This window comes from Squalius cephalus (assembly GCF_949319135.1).
Source record: "Squalius cephalus genome assembly, chromosome: 14".
Taxonomy (NCBI): Eukaryota; Metazoa; Chordata; class Actinopteri; order Cypriniformes; family Leuciscidae; genus Squalius; species Squalius cephalus.
Genome location: NC_137135.1, coordinates 7,320,319 through 7,326,318, shown reverse-complemented (window position 1 = coordinate 7,326,318; position 6,000 = coordinate 7,320,319).

The following is a 6,000-nucleotide window of genomic DNA, read 5'->3' as shown; positions in this document are numbered from 1 at the left end:
TGCATCTGGATTCTTAACCACTTGCCTTCACTAGACTTATTACAACTGAAGAGTAGAGTAATGGCTACAGAAAATTCAACTTTGCATACATTTTAAAATGGAATAATTATATTTTAAAATGCATCCAAATTATTTTAAATTGTAATAATATTTCACAGTATTACTGTTCTTACAGTATTTTCAGTTAAATAAATGCTACCTCTCATAAACATAAAAAAATATGAATGGTTACAAATGTTTTACCGGTAGTGAATATATTGTATATGATAAGTAGTGATAATTAATATGTAATGTTTATATTCCATTTGTAAACCTCTATTTACAAATGGGCTATTTTACCCAATATGTGTGCGTGTGTTCTGTATTTATTAAGCTTATTAGAGTATCATGTCATTATCTTATGTCAAACAGATCTTATGTATTGAGATTTTAATGTCCTGTATTTATTGTATTGTGTATGGTACATTCTGCATACTGTTAGGGATGCACCGATGTGACAATTTTGGCCGATACCGATAACCAATAATTCTTTATATTTGAAAGCCGATAACCGATATATTGGCAGATAAATCTAAATCCCAATTTTTATGTCATTTTTGAGAGCCGGATTACAAAAACAAAAGTCTCACCATTAAAAGCCTTGTCCCAAACACACAATTATATGTTCTCATTATAATTTGATGTAACTTATATGTCAGACTCGCACTGCACATGTTGCACTTTACTGTATTTTCTGTTTTTAAGTGATTCCAATCATATTTCAAGCAATTCAAAACCATCATGACAAACAGTGCGCATCTGACTCAGCTAAAGGAAATAAACCATTATTTGTCTGCCAAATTTTCTTTTCGGGCCGATAACGATAACAATAAAAATGAACATATATCGGTCAATACCGATTTAGTGGTCAATATATCATGCATCCCTACTGTAGAGTCTTGTCTGTTCAGTACTGTACCTCAACACGGAATAAAAAAAAAACCTATCTGTGAAGATAGATAATCACAAGAAGCAATGTGGCAGAACATTTCCAGGTGCCGCCAGGAGAGAGGAAAAAAAGCAGAGCTAATTGTGATTCTGGTGATTCTGAAGCAGCTGGGCTGAAACGCTGGGTGTGTGTGTGTGTGTGTGTGTGTGTGTGTGTGTGTGTGTGTGTGTGTGTGTGTGTGTGTGTGTGTGTGTGTGTGTGTGTGTGTGTGTGTGTGTGTGTGTGTGTGTGTGTGTGTGTGTGTGTGTGTGTGTGTGTGTGTGTGTGTGTGTTAGAGAGAGAGAGAGATGAACGCAGCCAAATAAAAGCTTGCACAACACTGAAGATCTGCTATACCTGCACCAGCAATGACACACTGGCAAGGGCAGACGTTCTGTTAAATCTTATTACCATATGTGCAAAAACACTCACACAGGAATATATCAGAACATCAGAATTATCAACTAAAGTCCCCCTGTACTCAATAATTCTATCCCTTAAAACTCATCTTTGATCACCAAAATTACATATTTAAGTGTTTTTTCCTTGAAAAAATGTCTTCATGCCTTAAATTATCTTGAATGTAACTCGACACCCTTGCCTCATTTAGTATGCACGGCTCTATGAATATGCAAACGAGCCCCGCCTCCACTCACTCACTCAGCTCAGAGATCCACTCATTGACAATCACACGTTGATCTGATTGGTTACAAGGTAGTTTGTGTCGTCAGAAACACCAGCGATTTCAAACTGCAGTTTTAAGGAGAAAATACTCAGCAATGGTGTCGACTTATGAATTCACACATGGTTTGTCTTAAAGCATATTAGAAACACCACATAGACATATAAACAACATTAAAAGCTTGATTTTCACCACATGGGGGACTTTAAAAGAATAATCTGTCATCATTTACTCACCTACATGTTGTTCCAAACCTGTATGACTTTGTATGAAAATGTAGATGTTTTTCAGTTGAGTGAATAACAAATTTCAGTCTGTTTCTCACATAAAGCTATGACTTCAAGACTTATGACTGCTTTCATAATGCTTGTTTTTTCACTTTGTCACTTTATGCCTAAAAGAGCAACGTGAACATTCACAAACAGATAATTTGGCGGAAAGATAACAATCGGTTACACTTTACAGTATATCAGGTGTCTTTTAACTACTATACTTACATAAAATATTATTAGGTGCAATGTACTTATTGTGCTCAAGTTGTATTGCAAAACACTTTTGCTGCTATTGATGTAGGAGACTGGTAAGCGTAGGGATAGTGTTGGTGGTATAGTTGTATTCAGTAGCGGCTCCTGACCGTAAATTTAGGTATGGCAGATTCTTGGGTCTCAGCGCTTTATGATAAACATTTTGTAAGCTTAGTATTCAAATTGCTGAGACACACTTTTGGCAGAGGTCTAACATCCTTGCGTTATTTAGCCTGCGGGTGGCGCTCTAATGTTGATTGACAGGCAAGTAAACAAAGTCATGTCTATTCTCAGAACAAACATAAAACAAACAACAGCACTATATAAAAGCTATTTACATCAGCACATTTAAACTTTAATTAATATAATACGAAGAACAGACATGCCTACTAGGTCCTACCCTGATGCTGACTAATCTACACGTATAGCTGAAGTGGACCAATAGCTCTCAATTACTTACATAAGCCCCGCTTAGTTTCATAATACACGCCTGCCGAAGCCACGCGCTAAATTTTAGTATATCCTGCTCTCATTTTAGAATAGTCAAGAAAATATTTGTTACAGAATGCTGAACACATTTACAATTTATTATTGATTCAGTTTATATAGAGGTCTATGGCTGAAATCGCATACTCTCTTGAGTAGGAACTTTTTGATAGGGATGCACGATATATCGGCCACCATATCGGTATCGGCTAATAAATGTTTATTTTTAATGTTATCGTTATCGGCCTGGTAGGAAGATTTGGCCGATATAATAAAGCCGATAAATTATGGATTATTTCCTTCAGCTGAGACACTTTAGATGCACACTGTTCATCATTATGGTTTTGAATTGCTGAAATATGATTGGAATCTTTTCAAAATGAGTAAAATACAGTAAAGTGCAACATGTGCAGCGCAAGTCTGTCATATAAGCTACATAAAATTAGAATGAAAAACATTATAATTGTGTTTGGATCATGGCTTTTAATGGTGAGACTTTTGGTTTTGTAATTAGACTCACAAATTATATAAAAATTTGGATTTCGATTTATCGGCCGATTTATTAGTTATCAGCTTTCAAATATAAAGAATTATCGGTTATCGTATCGGTCAAAATTTTCATATTGGTGCATCATCCCTATATTTTGAATAAGTAATTACTTCATGACCGCTAAATAGTATGTTTTATATAGTATGAGTGTGTGAAGTTACTACATTTACCATGCTGTCATTATCATGTGATCCACCAGCGTCGGCTGTGTTGCTTCACTGTCATCCACAATCCTCTCCCGTGGCCTCATGGGATAGTAGTGTCCATTGCATGCACACTTCAGAATCTCACTGGAAGTAGATCACCCGGGACTTTTTACTAACTCTTTTACGAGTATTGTGAATTCGGACATACTACTTTTGTCACGTACTGTTTTTCGCCTACTATATAGTAAGGAAGTATGTGATTTCAGATGCAGCCAATGTTTTTGATGAATACTTTGATAGGGCTCTGCATCACCTGCCCAAGAAGGACAAGGTTGTATAATAAGTGCTTTGTCTCAAACGGCTAATTAGTACATAGTATTTAAAGACACTTAACCAGAAACTCATATTTGTTTGGAACAACATGAGGTGTGAAGAAATGATGACAGGATTTTCATGTTTGGGTGAACTTTACCTATAAGAACGGGCATCATCCAGTTCACATCTAAATGGAGATTTATGTACGCAGCTATTCTGAGCTCTGTCTCGAGTTCACTGTCATCCGTGAAGCAGTGAGAAGCGGAGAGAAAAGTGTGTGTGAGGCAAGACCTGAGTGTGTCTCATGTCAGAGCTCTTGCTGTGATCTCCAGTGAGAGGGATCAATGGCCTCTCCTCCTCATCCTCATCTTCATCATCACATCACACACTCACTCCACACAGACCACAGCATGTAATTAAGGATATACAATCCATAAATTATAAACTACAAGTCAGCCGTTCCACTTGACTACACTGACTTATAAGTACATACTTCTATTCATGTGTGATAATGACAAGTGACTGCGACAAAAAATTGTTCTACTAACAAATTCATCAAAATGATCTCTAAATATCATACATTGTCTTGTATGTAAAATCACCAGTGTTCTTATACTGAAAACGAGGTCAAATGTACAAATGTCATTTCACACTTGTGTTTTTCCAGAGACCAACAACCAGCTCCATCATGACTGGAAATCCACAACAACTGAGCGTCTAAAACAAGCTCATATACAACTGAAGTTCATTATAAAGGCATGTCGTCGCTGCCGGGCGGAAGGCTTGCATCTCCATGTTTCATCTTTTTTTTCAAATATCATTACTATCGGTCACCCTTTACGTGTGTCTTTGGGTTTTGCAAATATTTAACCTATGAAATGTATTTGTGACTAAACCTCGTAACTTCATTGGATCCTCAAACTGTCAGTCAAACCTCATAACTCCACCCGCCGCTATAGTGAATGAAGTGCCTTACATAGTTTGGACCATCTCTGCTTGTTTGCAATGCAATGGTAATTAAAGAACTGGTTCTTTCAATAAGTACAGCGTTTTCTTTACTCAAGAAACACTATATAGGCTAATGTTTTAAGTATTTGAGGAGCGGATAAGAGTGTCTTAGTCTAGCATTTGTCGTCGAGTCATAGCCAGTACTGTTTGCCCACATATCTAACCAATAAGTTGATGAAAACATAATGCGATGCGCTTACTGCCTCAGACGCAACCGAGACGCTTGTCTAACTTTGATGCCTCAGAAAGAAATTTGAACAGACTTTGTGTGCACTGAAGATCGTTCAAGAAAGGTTTAGCCTAACCATTTTTCTTTTCTTTTTTTCATTTAATTTTCCCATTTTTCCGTTGACGTGTAACCTGCACTTGGGACTGATCTTGTAATTGTGTTTACTAAGTGTCAAAATGTTTGCAAAATGTGCGTACTCTGGGTCAAGAGCCTAAATCACCCTCCAAAGGACTCCCATTATAACGCATATAACAGCAGAATATAAAAATTCAGGACACATAATTGCATAACTAATGCCATCCATCACGTACAATCTCTGCTTTAATTTGTGTCTTGTGGGCAATGCTGTCTGCGGCCCTCTCTCCATTATGGACGACTTCTTTTCTTTTGTATATTTTGCTAAGTCGTGCTCCACAGATAATTACAACCATTCAATTAAATTCACAAGCACTTCTGCTTTTGTCCTGGGTTCAGTCCTGTGCTACAGCTGACAGAGACTGGCTCGATTTGATAGACCAAGGACATCAGATCAGCCGTTCGCATGTCTACAACACAAGCATGCACTGGCGAATGGCGATTAACACGTGAGCTCTGTAGTTGTGCTGCGTCACTTGCCTGCAGTGTATATAGGGTGTGATGTCTGCCAGTGTTCAAATCCATACAAACACCGGCGACTCGCGTCACCACTCTGTCGCTGACATGCCTTTACGCGCCTACTGTGATTATTTTTGAAACCTGACTCAAACAGCAAATAACCCACATGGTTTTGAAGCACGAACAATAAAATATGACTGACTGCATCTTTTTCTGATCGCTGTCTTAATCTGAGAGAATTTTACCAAGATAACTGGTCTTTTTGTTTCAACACTGGAAAAAAAAGCATCTAATTAACTGGTTTTCTTCAAGTCAAAACTATTATTTAACATCTCTGAATCAACCGAATATTATACCAACAAAACTCATTTCTGTGGGTTAAATCAGGTATAAATAGCACTTTAAGATAACAGCTGCAATTTACCACTTACAGTGAGGAAAATTATAAATGCGTCCAAGGCTGCTTTTGGTCTTTGAGAAAGAAAGAAAGAAAGAAAGA